The sequence below is a fragment of the Canis aureus genome, chromosome 12 (assembly GCF_053574225.1).
Source record: "Canis aureus isolate CA01 chromosome 12, VMU_Caureus_v.1.0, whole genome shotgun sequence".
Taxonomy (NCBI): domain Eukaryota; kingdom Metazoa; phylum Chordata; class Mammalia; order Carnivora; family Canidae; genus Canis; species Canis aureus.
Window position 1 is genome coordinate 48,061,851 of NC_135622.1, and position 17,598 is coordinate 48,079,448.

A 17,598-nucleotide genomic window follows, 5' to 3' on the forward strand; every position below is an offset into this window, starting at 1 on the left:
CCTGGGATCATAATCTGAGCCAAAGGCCAATGCTTAACCCTCGGAGCCACCCAGGTGCCCCTTTAATTGAGAATCTAAATAAAGTCTACAGTTTACCTGAAAACAATGTACTGATGTCCATTTCATCATTTTGACAATGTATCATGGTTGTGAAAGATGTTATTGTTTAAAAAACATAATTCAGGTCATTTGGATAGATGGAGTCTATCTTTTGTAAGATTTTCTAATTATAGAGGTCAGAGGTCATGTTTGGAAAATGAATTCTTTATACCTGAAGAGCTAACACTTGGGCTAGAATGGATGCACTATTTGCCCAGGACGTCTCCACACATTTCCACTTGTTTCCTGTTGTAGGGTCTCATGCAAAAAGAAACCGTTGCACTAGCAGAGCACAGAACACCAAGTTCAACGTACTGATGCCTCAGAAGCTTCCTGAGCCTATCTAGGCCTTGGGCATTGCACTACTGACTGTGATTGTCAGGAAATATATGTATATGTACTTTTATTCTAAAATGTTCTTGGGCTTTCTTGAATGGGATAACATTCATAGTTTCATACTAATTTTCTAACAGTTAAGTCTGCATATTACTTTCTAGATAATTGACTTTTTCTTTGTTAGAGTTACTATTTGCTAGAGTTTTTTATTATTTAGAGTTATTATTTGCTTGAGTTTGACTCTCTGCTTTTAATTAGGGAGACAGAACGTAAAGACTGCTAACTCTGGGAAATGAACTAGGGGTGTTGGAAGGGGAGGAGGGCGGGGGGTGGGAGTGAATGGGTGACGGGCACTGGGGGTTATTCTGTATGTTAGTAAATTGAACACCAATAAAAAATAAAAAAAAAAAATAAGAAAGGAACTAGTTAGAGGTGTCTGACTGGCTCAGTGGGTTAGGCATTCACCTCTTGGGTTTGGCTCAAGTCATGATCTCATGGGTCCTGGATGGAGACTTGCTTCAGGCTCTGCACTCAGCAGGGAGTCTGCTCCAGAGTCTCTCTTCCTCTGCCCCTCTTCCCTACTCACAGGTGCTCTCTCTCTCTCTCTCTCCCCCCTCTCATTCTCCATCTCTCTCTCAAATAAATATAAACAGATTTTTTTTTTTTTAATAAAGAGGGACTAGTTAAAGAGTTTTGGAAGAAGGAAGAGGATGTTAATGAGGCTGAGGTAACTCTGGACTCAGGAGGGCTTTTTAAGCATACCTAATTTCCTTGGTTTCCTGAAACAATTGGCATTAGAAAGTGGACCATAGATTTCAACTTGCTCCAACAGTCCTGATTTCCATTTGTTATCCCAGTGACCTCTTTCATCTACAAAAGCGCACCACTTCGGGTGATTAACCAGATTGTCACCTAATGAGATTGAATAATAGCACTTCTTCATTTTGCCAATTATGAAACAGTGATTCAATAAGATTAAAAGACTTACATGAGGCCACCCAGATATCTTAGCACTGAAGCCAGGTCTTCGAATCATGTCTGTAATTGGCTAGGTCACTTAATAGTAAATGAGGATAGGTGATAGGTGTCAGCTTTTAGGGGGACGTTTTTTGAAAACCCAAACATGAGCTGTTCATTTTGGCTTAACACTCAACCAAGGAAACCAGAGCACCTCTGGATCAAAACTAAAGGTACTCTTCTGTGATCTGTGTCACCAGGGAAGCCTGCCAATCAGTGATGTCACAGAAGCATCTGAATGAGAAGCACTTGCCATATGCTAACTTGGTGCTTATAAACTATTTTAATAATATAAATTATATTTAACTTACAAGGGACTTTACCACATGGGAGTAGAGGGAACTAGCTATTCATAATAGTGAATTAATTGGGAATTGCTTCCTCAAAAGCAGCTGTGTTTGCAGCTACAGAATACCTCCTCCCCTCCTTTCTCCTCCTTGGCTGCCGTGATAGGAGTTGAGGAGAATAATGCGCAGTAAGTGTTCGCAGACACAAAGCAATCTAGTCCTAGGGCTGGATGGGTTCCAGTTCTTAGGAAACTATCCACAGCAAAGCTGCAGCATTAAATATGACAAAGCTCCTCCGCATACAGCAGCCGTGATAGCAGAGGGCCCTCCGCAGCCGACCTTTAGATGAACTTAATTACAATCGGCAAGAGAAAAATGCTAGGCCTTCTATACAACATAATGGAGTTGCTCTAATTTGTTTACCAGTGGTGCCCAGCAAGGGCCTTCTCCTCACAGAAGGCTTTGGTGTGCAGAGATGAATCCAGGCAACCACATTTTAGAGAATCTGGCAGATTAGGCTGTGAGGTGTGCATATTACAAATGGAGCAAGAGTCCTGGAAGACAAATTCCTTTTGCAGTCTGCTGTCACTTTGGGGGTTATTGTCTAACTAGATGTTCTGAATTTATTCAGTCCTACTTATGAAACCATTTAAAATCATTGATGGCAACAAGCAACAAAATTTTCTGATTATTAGGGTCTTGTAGAGATTTTGAGTGACAGATAAGTAATTTTCAAGCACACAGAATTGACATTTCTTACTTAACAACTTAGATTTCGTTTTTCTTTTTAAACTAGGAGAGTAGAAATCTTTTTCCTGCTTAACATCTACTGATCTGAAATCAAATTCTAATATAACTTAAATATACATTAATAAAGAAGAAAGTGATTGGAAAATCTAAAATTATTTCCAAAATTCATAGACTCTATTTCCCCATTCTTATCTCCTTAGGTTATATCACACACATGCACGCATGCATACACACACGTTTTATACTAAACTCTGGTTGCAAATGCAAGATGAATATTAGGATAGATTTTATGTATTTTTCTTTGCTCCCCTTGCAACTTGGCTGAAAAAGAGTGCACCGCTGTCACTGTAAAGTTTACTGATATTATGGTATAGGCTAGGTAACTGAATGCAGAAATAAATGCTTCTGGGATCCTTGGGTGGCTCAGTGGTTTAGCGCCTGCCTTTGGCCCAGGGCCCGATCCTGGAGTCCTGGGATCGAGTCCCACATCGGGGTCCCAGCATGGAGCCTGCTTCTCCCTCCTCCTGTGTCTCTGCCTCTCTCTCTCTCTCTCTCTTTCTCTCTCTCTCTGTCTATCGTGAATAAATAAATAAATAAATCTTTAAAAAAAAAAAAGAAATGCTTCTCCATTTAGCAAATGACAGAAGTGTTCCACATTATATATTTTGTAAGCAAAGGTACCATACTATGAGCCTTTTGTACTGGTGAATTTTGGCTGCTTTGATGGTTGGGTTTAGCCACCTATACTCTAGGATAGTGTTGCTCAAACTGTCTGTAGTGAAAAACTTTTTTTTTTTTTTAATTTTCAGTCCGTTATGCACAGACAAAATAAAATCAAATTGCAAGGGTAAGATTACTTAAGAAATATAACATGTAAAGTACAAAATACAAGTCCAATATTTTAGTTATTATTATATTCAACATACATTAACATTACTTTGTCAAATCACTATAGAAGTTTCTAAATGTTTACTCTCAATTTCTGTATTTACGAATCAGAAACTGACATCTTTGCATAGACCATAATTTGATTAGCAGTGCTCTAAGGCATACTGAGTTTAATATTCTCATCTTTCCATGCTATAGATCAGGGGTTGGCAAACTTTTTCTGACAAGGTCCAGATAGTAAATAGCACTGGCTTTGTAGGCCATATGGTCCGTGTTGCAGCTACTCACCCCTGCAACTGTGGCATGAAAGCAGCCATGGACAGTATGTCAACCAATGAGCATGGCTATGTTCCAATAAAACCTTATTTACAAAAGTAGGCTACTGGTCAGATTTGGCCTATGGGCTATAGTTTGCTGACTCCTGCTTTAGAGAATCTGAACTATATTCCCACATACCCTAAATATTTTATTTGTGTTTTCAAAAGACATTTTAAAACAGGGTACTCACAGCTGTTGCTGTACATTTAAAACATATTTCGCTTTAGTTTTCACACCTTTTGGAAATGCTACCAATAAAAAGAACTTATAATATTTTAGATTAAAATTTTCTGGAGGGGGAGAAAACACCACGACAAGGTAGCAGAGAAAGAACCCCAAATCAGCTTCATATATAGATGTAAACCATTCTTGCCTAAGGCAGCTGGGAGTTTTTACTATTAGCAGCTGTGGGCTGAGAGGGCTGGGGTAGAAAGGTCTCTGAATCTTACATCAAAATCACACAATCTCTTTCATTCTGGTCTGTTTTGTGAGTTGTTGTTTTTTTTTTATTTCATCCTGGCCTGTTTTCAAGTGAAATCTTCTGTGTAGAAGGGATTTTGGCCCTCTGTGAGATCTACTTTCCTATTTCCCCTAGAAAGTGGCAAGCATTTATTTCCCCCCACAAACTCTTACCATTTATCGAATTGTACAGGGCTGTCAGTTTATATGTTCCTTTATCTTCATAGAATGAACTCTTGGGGACAGATTCAAGTCTCTCCAAAGGCTCTTTGTTATTCCCAATGTCTAGCATAGAAACACATAGAAACATATGTTTCTCCATGAAACACATGGAGAGAGATATTATATAGATATTACATAATATTAATAATATATATCATTTATATATAAAATGTGTACATGTAAAATATATATTAAAATATTGAGTAGTGTACATTATTATATATTATAAAATTATATATCTTATACTTTTTATAATATAAAATTATAAAATTATATATGTGATCATATATAATATATATGGATATATACACACAAAAAATACCTATACATACATCTGTATGTACACGCGTGTGTGTACTTTTATGTGTCAGTCTTTCATATGTGAAGGGAATAACTTGAAGTGAATCACACCCAAGATAGTTGCAAAATACAACTGAGATTATATATAAGGAAGTGTTTGGAATCTATGAGTAATTATGCAAATGTGCTGCTGGGGTAGTTTTTTGTTAGTTCAGCTCTGAATTTTTCTTCCCTCCCATCCCTCCACTTTTGTATTACTTTCTAAAGAATTTTGGTATGAGTCTCCTTACTGTATTATCTGCGATGGCTCCTTATTCCATTGTCCATCCACCCTGTGCTCTATTCTAATATTCAAGGCTAGTTCCAACTTTCCCTTGAAGACATAAATCCTTGGGTGCCTGGGTGGCTCAGTTGGTTAAGCATCTGGCTCTTGGTTTCAGCTTAGGTCATGATCTCAGTATTGTGAGATCGAGTCCCGCATCAGGCTCTGCACTGGACAGGGAGCCTGTTTGAGACTCTCTGTCTACCTCTACCCTTCTTTCCCACCCTTGCTTTCTCTTTCTCTCCCTCTCTTAAAAGCAAAACGAAACAAAAATCCCACTCCTCTCTCAGCTGCCCTGGTTTAATAATAGTACCGTTAACATTTTCCCCAAATCCACCCAACTTTTCCCTATTTTTTTTTTTCATCTCTGCTTAGGTGATTCCCTCCACCTGCAAGATCTTATAAATGCCTATGGCTGGAGGTGAGACCTGTGTGTCAAGCCTCTCAGAATCACCTCTTCTGTGAGTTTTCCCTGGACCTTACAACTGAAAGATTTTCTTCACAGTTTCTTCCATAGTCCCTCTTAAAGAACACATCACTTTCCACCATTTGAAACTGTGGGGTGTACATATACTACTCTCTGTATCTGAAAATGAACATTACAATGCCAGCAACCTTGCCTGTTCACCCTGAGTTGTCTTTACTTCTGATCCCTTAGTATGTTTTGCCTAACTGAAGAAAGAGAAGAATGTCAAATTTGAAGTGAGACGTACTGACTGTCTTGCCAAAAATCTCTCCTCCCTTTCCTACTCATCCCTACCTACAATCCCCTACCACCCAGGTAAGTCAACTCTACCTCCTGCTATCAGTGTCCTGTTGTCTGAATGAATTAGTCCCTTTGCTGAAGTGGTGGCTTTACAGCATCCTTCTCTGAATCCAGCAGGCACTCTGGCCAATTAGCCTTTTGGAAAATCTGAAGATTTGGGAAGGTTTGTATTTGTAGAAACCCACCCAGAGCCTGTGTTCTTTCCTACCTCTATTCCTGGTCTGGAAGATACAACCAGTGGAACTTTAAAAAAAAATATTTATTTATTCATGAGAGAGAGAGAGAGAGAGAGAGAGGCAGGCAGAGACACAGGCAGAGGGAGAAGGAGGCTCCATGCAGGGAGCCTGATGCATGACTTGATCCCAGGACTCCAGGATCATGCCCTGGGCCAAAGGCAGGCATTAAACCGCTGAGCCACCCAGGGATCCCCACCAGTGGAGCTTTTTAAAAAGACTTTCTGAGTCTTTTTTGATACTTCTCTCTATGCAGTATCATTCACTTCCAGGACATGGTAGCTAAAGTCCTGTTGATTAATTCTTACTGTTGCCCAAAGGGTGAATGGATAGGTGAAGACTGGTCTGGCAGTGCTGCCACAACATAGCTAATGAACACAGCAGTCACTTTGTATTGTGGTGGGGAGCCTTGGAGTCTTCTGGGGATGATGGTTTCTATTTCTTCAACCCCCAAACCACCTGCACAATACCTATGCACACATGGGGAAGCTTGGTATTTATTTAGTCTCACCTTGTCGTCTCTCGGACTAAATCAAGGTCAGCTCACCTACTACAAAGCGTCTCAATTCAACAATCCAGGATTTTGTTTAGGAGCAGAATAGTAAAACAAGATACTGAGGAAATAAGTCTTAGGAAATAGAACACAAATTCTCAGATTGGTCAGGCAATATCCCTTCTTGGAATTTCTTGATGACACATGGCTTTGGAGGAAATAAATAATTTTTGAGTATATCCACAATAATTTCTGTTAATTTCTCTCATTATGCATGTTAGAATAGGCTAGTTTGGGTACTGAAAACAAATTCAGTTGCTTATTCATTATTACTTTTTTTTATTACTTAGAAACGTATAAATCAATAAGAAGAGTTAGGTATAATATTTATAAATCAGTTTTACTGCCAACCCCTAGGGACTTTTACTTTTAGAAACTGAGGTTTGCAGGTTAGCATTGTTGAGGGAGGGGGCACTTCAGACAGTCTGAGAAGTTGAGAGCTGAGGAGGAGTACCTGCTAAAAACTCTGTCCTTCTGGAAAATGTGAAGTCTAGAAGAAAAAGAAAGAGCAAGGGTGGGCTGAATCTGAGAAGAGAACAGATGGGCTACGGTTATGCCTGCCAGAGGCATGGGCAGAAAGAAATGAAAAATTATTTCTCCTTTCCTTCCCTTCTAAACAGAGAACGTGTACACCAGAGCTCCTTGTGGGTTGGGGCATATGGGATGCTTAGAGGAATAAAAGTCTGCCAATGTCTTCCTCAGAAGAAGAGGAGGCTAGCCCATGAGCCTCAGTTCCTCAGAAACCAGTCTGGCCTTTGCTCTGTATGTTGGCAAGGAAAACTTATCAGGAAGCAAAGCTATTAAGAGTCTGCAAATAGTACACATAGCAGGTCCCATTCTTTAAGAATTATTCCTGATTTGGAAAGATTTATTTGTTTCAATACTTTATTATAGGTAACACTTTATAGTTTTCACTCATGGATACTGTTTTGATAAGCTATATAGCCTTACATCAGGAGTCTGTCTCAATCCCTGGTACACCAGCTTCACTGTGAACTTGTTGCAAATTCATGGGCACCACCAGACCAACTGAATCAGAAATTTTAGGGGTGGAGTTCAGTAATGTAAATTTTGTGCAGGATGAAGAGACTGAAGGTTGAGAACCTCTGTAATTGAGTTTAGGGATAGTTCTCTCAGTGAATATCTTGGATCACTCCTTTACCAGCGTTGTGGCTTTGGGCAGATTTCTCACATACTCCAAAGCCTATATCTTGGGTTGTTGAGAGAGTCAAAAGTATAACCCATGTGTCATTCCTTAAACAACTGAAAGGTAAAAAATAAAACAAAACAAAAAAACAAACTCCAAACAGATATCTGTTTATAAGAGACAGACAGACAGACAGACAGACAACACACAGATAGATTCCAGAGCAGCCATTCAAGTCTCTTTAGGAGAGAAAAGCAATAATCTATTTGCTCCACCATATTTCCCAGCCTCTTCTGAAGTTAGTTTGAGGCCTGGTAACTGTTAACTAGTTCTGGAGAATGGCCTGTAAGAAGTGATGTGTGTCACTATCAGCCAGAGGCATTAGAACCAGGGTCCTTCCTCCATCTTTTTGCTCTCCTGCCATGAAGCACACTTCCTGTTCTACCAGATTCTCTGTGAGCCAGGAATAAATTTTTGTTGTGTTCAGCTACTGAGATTCCAGGAGTGATATGTTGTGGCAGGTTGCATAAATTATCCGGGTCAGCAGTGTAGAAGGAAAAGCAATGAGAAAGAGTAAGATTGACAGCAAAATGTCAGAGAGAGGGTAACACTGGTTCAAAGAGAAAGAATGATATTGTCTCCTGATGATAGGAAGCAGACACAGGGCCATGTCTTTATTTCCATAAGTCCTAGGAAGAAGACAGAGATCTCTAAGACTATCACTAAAGGAAGGACAGGTAAATTTCTAGAACATTATTGTCTAATCAATGGCTTGTGAACATGACCAATTCAGGCAGTTATTCTCATTCTGTGGTTGTAGAGTGAGAAGAGGATGGAGTGGCTTGAGCTTGCTTCTCATAAAAACCTACAGATTCTATCTGTTAAAAACAAACACTATGCCAAGCCCCCTAATGGCTTTCCTGCCTGCATTTGCATATTATCAACCCATTCTCTGTAATGTATTCCTTTTCTCTTATACCAAAAAAGGGTCAGGAATCCATTTATGATCTGGTTCCCTTCCATTTGCCCCTTCCAGCTCTATCTCTTGACATTTCTCTGAATTCCTTCTTAGTTTAAGTTTCAGTCATACTGGACCACTGGTGTTTTATGAATGCATCCTGCCCTTTCTAACATTAACTTTTGCAAAGTTTGACTTCTGGGGCCAGATTATGGTACTGCTTCTTTCAGAAAGTCTTCTCTCACTCCCTAATATTAAATAAGTTGTTGAACTTATGTGATTTCTCAAGGTATATGTTTAATGCACTTCATTGAGGAGGGTAAATAGAATGACAGCTTGTCCTACACCTAAGGAGAGAGAGCTCAGGTCAGTTGGAGGAATCTTTCTATTCAGAAATCTCTCTCTTTTTTCACTTAAAGATTTTATTTATTTATTTATTTATTTATTTATTTATTTGAGAGAGAGAGGGAGAGAACACAAGCAGGAAGAGCAGCAGAGGGAGAAGGAGAAGCAGGCCTAGGAGGGAGACCAATGCAAGGCTCAATTCCAGGACTCCAGGATTCCCAGGACCCCAGGATCATGAACTGAGCTGAAAGCAGATGCTTAACCAACTGAGCCACCCAGGTGCCCATTCAGAAATCCCTTGATGAACACTTTTAGTTAGAATAACAGGGATGCCTGGGTGGCTCAGCGGTTGGGCGTCTGCCTTCAGCTCAGGGCATTATCCTGGAGTCCCGGATTGAGTCCCACATCAGGCTCCCTGCATGGAGCCTGCTTCTCCCTCGGTTGATGTCTCTGCCCACCCCTCTCTCTCTCTTTGTGTCTCTCATGAATAAATAAATAAAATCTTAATAAAAAGAATAATACAAGATATTTAGATGACCATTGTCTTGGACATAAGAAGCCAAAGGAATCTTTATTGCCTTGAAACTGTAGTTTGCAAAACTGATACCTGGGGAAGACATGGAGACATTAAGAACCCCTTTCTCCTGCTTTTTCTTACAACCTTTACTTTTGTGTTTCTGTCTGGGATTATTTTATTAAGTTCTGACACAAGATCAGAATTTATTTTAATTGGGGTATTTTAATTGAGATAGTTTATTTAGTCTTTAAGTTTCTGAATATTTATTTATTTCTGCTTAAATTTAAAATATACTTTTGCTATGTATACAATTCTAGATTGATAGTCATTTTTTCCAGAATTAAAAAAAAATAATTTGTCTTCTGTCTTCTATAATTTCTGTTGAGATATTATTCTTAGTGTTGTGATTTTGAAGGTAATTGTCTCTCCAAATTTTGCCATCTTAGGCTTATTTTCTTTTCTGTGGATTTCAACGGTTTTGCTTTATTCATGTGCTGGTAGGATTTTCTTTGTATTTATTCTGCTTGGGGTATGCACAACTTCATGAAACATGATATGTGTATTGATGTCTTTATCAATTGTCTACCTAATATTTCTTATTTGTTCAAACATTCCTTCCTCCCCTTCTCTCCACTCTCTCTTTCTGTGATTCCAATTATACACTTTTTTTTTCTTATAATGAAGAAATTGTAGGTGACCCAAATCACATTATCTTTCTCAAGAGAATGTTCACCATTTTTCTTATTATGCAGGCAGAGTGAGAACCTATTCACATAAATTCTTAGGGACTCAGCTGACTTGAGACAGGCTTACGTTTTAGGTGAGTTTTCTATTTCTGACTCATTGCTTCTCTCAGGGCATATATCAATAGGAATTATAAATAAGAGCCTATGGTGTTCATTGGAACCTCTTCCTCTTCTGGGTCCTGAGCTCTAGTCCTTGGTCCCTCAGCACCAAAGGCTGCCAGATACTCTTCACTTTTTGGAGATTTTTGTTGGCTTGTTTGTTTTTCTTTTTTTTTTTTCTTCTTTTCTTAGCTTATTAATCTCTTTCAGTGTGCAACTTAAAAATTTGGCAAATAAAAAAAAATTTGGCAAATATTTCATTGTAGGACTCAATGATGGTCCCTTCCTTATTTATGAAGTTTTTAGCTATTCAAATCTCTAGGTTTGGGGATCCCTGGGTGGCGCAGCGGTTTGGCGCCTGCCTTTGGCCCAGGGCGCGATCCTGGAGACCCGGGATCGAATCCCACATCAGGCTCCCGGTGCATGGAGCCTGCTTCTCCCTCTGCCTGTGTCTCTGCCTCTCTCTCTCTCTCTGTGACTATCATAAATAAATAAATAAATAAATATTAAAAAAAAAATCTCTAGGTTTTCATTTGCATCATTTGTTCTTTTTGGTTTTTCTCATGAATTCCTTGAAAGTTCCAGTTTAATTCATTTTTCTCTACTTTTTAGTATCAGATCCTTTGCTTGGGCCCTTTGTAGGTGTTCAGCCTCTTGCCTACTGCCCAGAATCTGCAAAAGCCTCAAGGTGAAAAGCAGCTACAGAATGTTGACTCCTTTTAAGTTTCCTCTCCTATTAGGTACTGCTCTCATAATTCTTGGATTCCACACAACCTATAATGTCTTCAAACAGCTTTCTTTTCCTATTTTATCTGTTTTCCTATTTGGTCCTGGTTATCATATTATTTAGCCACAAACTATGCACCCTCATCCACCATCTTACCTGGAAGAGGCAGTGCCCTCCTCAATGTCTTGCAGTTCTTAGTGAATTTATGCATCAGATTATATTCTTGATGGTCAATTGGATATCACAGTCTATTTATTATGCATCCTTATAATTTCCATGTTTATATAGTATTCTTTCTGTTTCTTATTAACTTTCAGGAATTATTTTCTAAGTAGGTCCCATGCCCAACATGGGGCTTGGACTCACAACCCTGATATTAATAGTCAAACGCTCCACCAACTAAGCCAGCCAGGCACCCCAGGGATTATTTATATATATATATTTTAGGTGTTAATTCTCTGCCCATAAGAAATATTTCAAATGGCCAATCATGGGATGCCTGGGTGGCTCAGCAGTTAAGCACCTGCCTTCAGCTCGGGGGTGATCCTGAAGTCCCAGGATCAAGTCCTGGGATCAAGTCCCACATCAGGCTCCCTGCATGGAGCCTGCTTCTCCCTCTGCCTGTGTCTCTTCCTCTCTCTCTCTCTCTCTGTGTGTGTCTCTCATAAAGAAATAAAAATCTTTTTTTTAAAAAAAGAGCTAATCATAAACTCTCACATCTCTGCTTATACCATATAATATCTTCCAATGAACAGAATTTTTTTTAATACAGGGAATTTCATTATTTCTCTCTTGTGTTCTGCTTTTTTATTTTTGTTAAAGAAATTCTTCCCTATTCTAAGGGCCTCCTTTGGCATCCTTCTATGTTCTCTATTATTAACTTCATTATCTTACATTTCCCATTTACAAAGGCAAAAGGGAATAGCCATAGAAACTGAGACTCAGATCTTGGTTTCTAATATTTTTCGCAATAAAAGGAACCAAATTTCCTTGGAGATATGATTGATTCTATGACTAGGACTCCAAATACACAAAATAAGCTGGGATATCTTCCATTGTCATAATGTAAGGAAATGCACACACACACATACACACACAAAGGTGGATGACAGTACAATCTCATTAGAAACAATACAAGTGGGAAGAGAGTGGGAAAAAATATTTAAAGTATTGAAAGAAAAAATCCTGCCATCCTAGATTTTATACCCATTGAAAATATTTTTCTTTTCAAAAATTGAAATGAAATAATTCTTCACAAATCAAAGAGGAAAAATTCATTAGCAGCAAGACCTGAATGATAAGAAATGTTAAAGGAGGTCTTTGAGTCAGAGGAAAGTTACACTAGAAGGATATATGGACATCAATAATATCAAAGAACAGAAATATTCAATATAGTAAGTATATGAACAACCATATAAGACTTTTTTTCATTATTTAAAGATCTTTAAAAGATAACTGACTGCTTAAAAATAATAGCAATGTAGTTGGGATTTATCATACATTTATATGGAAAAGTTATGGCAACACTATCTCAAAGTTTTGGAGGCACAAAATGGAAGTAGGATATCATAATATTCTTATATGTGAAATAGTATAACAGCAGTTGAAAGTAGACTTTTATAAATTAAAGATATAGGGATCCCTGGGTGGCGCAGCGGTTTGGCGCCTGCCTTTGGCCCAGGGCGCGATCCTGGAGACCCGGGATCGAATCCCACGTCGGGCTCCCGATGCATGGAGCCCGCTTCTCCCTCTGCCTGTGTCTCTGCCCCTCTCTCTCTGTGTGTGACTATCATGAATAAATAAATAAAATCTTTAAAAAAAATAAATAAATAAAGATATATATACTATAAACCTGAAAATCACCACTAAAATAACAAAGAATTATAGCTGATAAGCTAGCAAAGGGTGTTAAATGGAATAATTTTAGAATATATTAATATAGAGGAGGAGGGGCAAGATGGTGGAAGAGTAGGGTCCCCAAATCACCTGTCTCCACCAAATTACCTAGAAAACCTTCAAATTATCCTGAAAATCTATGAATTCGGCCTGAGAATTAAAGAGAGAACACCTGGAATGCTACAGTGAGAAGAGTTCGCGCTTCTATCAAGGTAAGAAGACGGGAAAAAAGAAATAAAGAAACAAAGGCCTCCAAGGGGGAGGGGCCCCGCGAGGAGCCGGGCTGAGGCCGGGGCGAGTGTCCCCAGGACAGGAGAGCCCCGTCCTGGAGGAGCAGGAGCTGCACCGACCTTCCCGGGCGGAAAGGGGCTCGCGGGGAGGTGGAGCAGGACCCAGGAGGGCGGGGATGCCCTCGGGCTCCCGGGGACACTAACAGGCACCTGCGCCCCGGGAGAGTGCGCCGAGCTCCCTAAGGGCTGCAGCGCGCACGGCGGGACCCGGAGCAGCTGGGGGGGGCTCGGGGGTGGCTCCGCGGAGGGGGCTGCGGGGCGGGAGCAGCTCGGGGGGGCTCGGGGGCGGCTCCGCGCTGGGGGCTGCGGGGCGGGAGCAGCTCGGGGGGGCTCGGGGGCGGCTCCGGGGCGGCTCCGCGGGGGGGCTGCGGGGCGGGAGCAGCTCGGGGGGGGCTCGGGGGCGGCTCCTCGAGGGGCCTGCAGGGCGGGAGCAGCTCGGAGGGGCTCGGGGGCGGCTCCGCGGGGGCGCTGCGGGGCGGGAGCAGCTCGGGGGGGCTCGGGGGCGGCTCCTCGAGGGGCCTGCAGGGCAGGAGCGCGAATCCACCAGCGCAGGCCCGGGAGCACAGGGCGCCGGGACACAGCCCAGGATCCGGCCTCCCCCGGGACAGGCAGAGGCCGGGAGGGCCCAGGACAGCGAGGACGCTCCTGCCCCAGCTGAGCAGATCAGCGGCCCCGCCCGGGAGCCTCCAGGCCCTGCAGACCGAGAGCTCCGGAGTTCCTGCGGGGGCTGAATCCAGGGCTCCAGAGCTGCAACCGTTGTTGTTCCTGCAGGGGTCTCACAGGGTAAACAACCCCCACTGAGCCCTGCACCAGGCAGGGGGCAGAGCAGCTCCCCAAGTGCTAACACCTGAAATTCAGCACAACAGGCCCCTCCCCCAGAAGACCAGCTAGACGGACAAGTTCCAGGGGAAGTCAAGGGACTTAAAGTACACAGAATCAGAAGATACTCCCCCGTGGTTTTTTTTTTTTTTTCTTTTTTTTCTTTTTGATTTCTGTTTGCTTGCCCCACCCTTTTTCCCTTTCATTCTTTTTCTTTCTCTTTCTCTTTTTCTTCTCTTTTTTCTTTTTTTCTTCCTTTTTTCTTTTTCTCTTTTCTTTCCTTCTTTCTCTTTTTCTCCTTTTCCCAATACAACATGTTTTTGGCCATTCTGCACTGAGCAAAATGACAAGAAGGAAAACCTCACCTCAAAAGAAAGAATCAGAAACAGTCCTCTCTCCCATACAGTTACAAAATCTGGATTACAATTCAATGTCAGAAAGCCAATTCAGAAGCACTATCATACAGCTACTGGTGGCTCTAGAAAAAAGCATAAAGGACTCAAGAGACTTTATGACTGCAGAATTTAGATCCAATCAGGCAGAAATTAAAAATCAATTGAATGAGATGCAATCCAAACTAGAAGTCCTAACGACAAGGGTTAACAAGGTGGAAGAACGAGTGAGTGACATAGAAGACAAGTTGATGGCAAAGAGGGAAACTGAGGAAAAAAGAGACAGACAATTAAAAGACCATGAGGTTAGATTAAGGGAAATAAATGACAGCCTGAGGAAGAAAAACCTACGTTTAATTGGGGTCCCCGAGGGCGCCGAAAGGGACAGAGGGCCAGAATATGTATTTGAACAAATCCTAGCTGAAAACTTTCCTAATCTGGGAAGGGAAACAGGCATTCAGACCCAGGAAATAGAGAGATCCCCCCCTAAAATCAATAAAAACCGTTCAACACCTCGACATCTAATAGTGAAGCTTGCAAATTCCAAAGATAAAGAGAAGATCCTTAAAGCAGCAAGAGACAAGAAATCCCTGACTTTTATGGGGAGGAATATTAGGGTAACAGCAGACCTCTCCACAGAGACCTGGCAGGCCAGAAAGGGCTGGCAGGATATATTCAGGGTCCTAAATGAGAAGAATATGCAACCAAGAATACTTTATCCAGCAAGGCTCTCCTTCAAAATGGAAGGAGAGATAAAGAGCTTCCAAGACAGGCAGGAACTGAAAGAATATGTGACCTCCAAACCAGCTCTGCAAGAAATTTTAAGGGGGACTCTTAAAATTCCCCTTTAAGAAGAAGTTCAGTGGAACAATCCACAAAAACAAGGACTGAATAGATATCATGATGACACTAAACTCATATCTGTCAATAGTAACTCGGAACGTGAACAGGCTTAATGACCCGATCAAAAGGCGCAGGGTTTCAGACTGGATAAAAAAGCAGGAGCCATCTATTTGCTGTCTACAAGAGACTCATTTTAGACAGAAGGACACCTACAGCCTGAAAATAAAAGGTTGGAGAACCATTTACCATTCAAATGGTCCTCAAAAGAAAGCAGGGGTAGCCATCCTTATATCCGATAAACTAAAATTTACCCCGAAGATTGTAGTGAGAGATGAAGAGAGACACTATCTCATACTTAAAGGATCTATTCAACAAGAGGACTTAACAATCCTGAATATATATGCCCCGAATGTGGGAGCTGCCAAATATTTAAACCAATTAATAACCAAAGTGAAGAAATACTTAGATAATAATACACTTATACTTGGTGACTTCAATCTAGCTCTTTCTACCCTCGATAGGTCTTCTAAGCACAACATCTCCAAAGAAACGAGAGCTTTAAATGATACACTGGACCAGATGGATTTCACAGATACCTACAGAACTTTACATCCAAACTCAACTGAATACACATTCTTCTCAAGTGCACATGGAACTTTCTCCAGAATAGACCACATATTGGGTCACAAATCGGGTCTGAACCGATACCAAAAGATTGGGATCGTCCCCTGCATATTCTCAGACCATAATGCCTTGAAATTAGAACTAAATCACAACAAGAAGTTTGGAAGGACCTCAAACACGTGGAGGTTAAGGACCACCCTGCTAAAAGATGAAAGGGTCAACCAGGAAATTAAGGAAGAATTAAAAAGATTCATGGAAACTAATGAGAATGAAGATACAACCGTTCAAAATCTTTGGGATGCAGCAAAAGCAGTCCTAAGGGGGAAATACATTGCAATACAAGCAACCATTCAAAAACTGGAAAGAATTCAAATACAAAAGCTAACCTTACACATAAAGGAGCTAGAGAATAAATAGCAGATTGACCCCACGCCCAGCAGAAGAAGAGAGTTAATTAAAATTTGAGCAGAACTCAACGAAATTGAGACCAGAAGAACTGTGGAACAGATCAACAGAACCAGGAGTTGGTTCTTTGAAAGAATTAATAAGATAGATAAACCGTTAGCCAGCCTTATTAAAAAGAAGAGAGAGGAGACTCAAATTAATAAAATCATGAATGAGAAAGGAGAGATCACTACCAACACCAAGGAAATACAAACGATTTTAAAAACATATTATGAACAGCTATACGCCAATAAATTAGGCAATCTAGAAGAAATGGACGCATTCCTGGAAAGCCACAAACTACCAAAACTGGAACAGGAAGAAATAGAAAACCTGAACAGGCCAATAACCAGGGAGGAAATTGAAGCAGTCATCAAAAACCTCCCAAGACACAAGAGTCCAGGGCCAGATGGCTTCCCAGGGGAATTTTATCAAACGTTTAAAGAAGAAACCATACCTATTCTCCTAAAGCTGTTTGGAAAGATAGAAAGAGATGGAGTACTTCCAAATTCGTTCTATGAGGCCAGCATCACCTTAATTCCAAAACCAGACAAAGACCCCACCAAAAAGGAGAATTACAGACCAATATCCCTGATGAACATGGATGCAAAAATTCTCAACAAATACTGGCCAATAGGATCCAACAATACATTAAGAAAATTATTCACCATGACCAAGTAGGATTTATCCCTGGGACACAAGGCTGGTTCAACACCCATAAAACAATCAATGTGATTCATCATATCAGCAAGAGAGAAACTGAGAACCATATGATCCTCTCATTAGATGCAGAGAAAGCATTTGACAAAATACAGCATCCATTTTTGATCAAAACTCTTCAGAGTGTAGGGATAGAGGACACATTCCTCGACATCTTAAAAGCCATCTATGAAAAGCCCACAGCAAATATCATTCTCAATGGCGAAGCACTGGGAGCCTTTCCCCTAAGATCAGGAACAAGACAGGGATGTCCACTCTCACCACTGCTCTTCAACATAGTACTGGAAGTCCTAGCCTCAGCAATCAGACAACAAAAAGACATTAAAGGCATTCAAATTGGCAAAGAAGAAGTCAAACTCTCCCTCTTCGCCAATGACATGATACTCTACATAGAAAACCCAAAAGTCTCCACCCCAAGATTGCTAGAACTCATACAGCAATTCGGTAGCGTGGCAGGATACAACATCAATGCCCAGAAATC

The 17,598-nt window shown here is 40.8% G+C and overlaps 2 long non-coding RNA genes across 4 annotated transcripts in view; one reads left to right on the forward strand and one right to left on the reverse strand.

Moving 5' to 3' along the window:
- Positions 1 to 17,598, forward strand: part of LOC144281156 (uncharacterized) — a 121,735-nt gene that overhangs the window by 97,878 nt on the left and 6,259 nt on the right. Inside the window, exons 4-5 of one of the 2 annotated variants that reach the window (XR_013349604.1) lie at positions 5,374 to 5,459; positions 5,657 to 5,779. This is a non-coding gene — a long non-coding RNA (uncharacterized LOC144281156). Of the gene's footprint in view, positions 1 to 5,373; positions 5,780 to 17,598 lie in introns of both variants that reach the window. The other variant, XR_013349603.1, reaches the window with a different exon arrangement.
- LOC144281155 (uncharacterized) overlaps positions 1 to 17,598 on the reverse strand; it is a 37,883-nt gene that overhangs the window by 8,423 nt on the left and 11,862 nt on the right. The window contains exons 1-2 of one of the 2 annotated variants that reach the window (XR_013349601.1): positions 4,967 to 5,104; positions 4,329 to 4,439 (exon numbers count right to left, since the gene is read on the reverse strand). This is a non-coding gene — a long non-coding RNA (uncharacterized LOC144281155). Of the gene's footprint in view, positions 1 to 4,328; positions 4,440 to 4,966; positions 5,105 to 17,598 lie in introns of those variants that run through there. The other variant, XR_013349602.1, reaches the window with a different exon arrangement.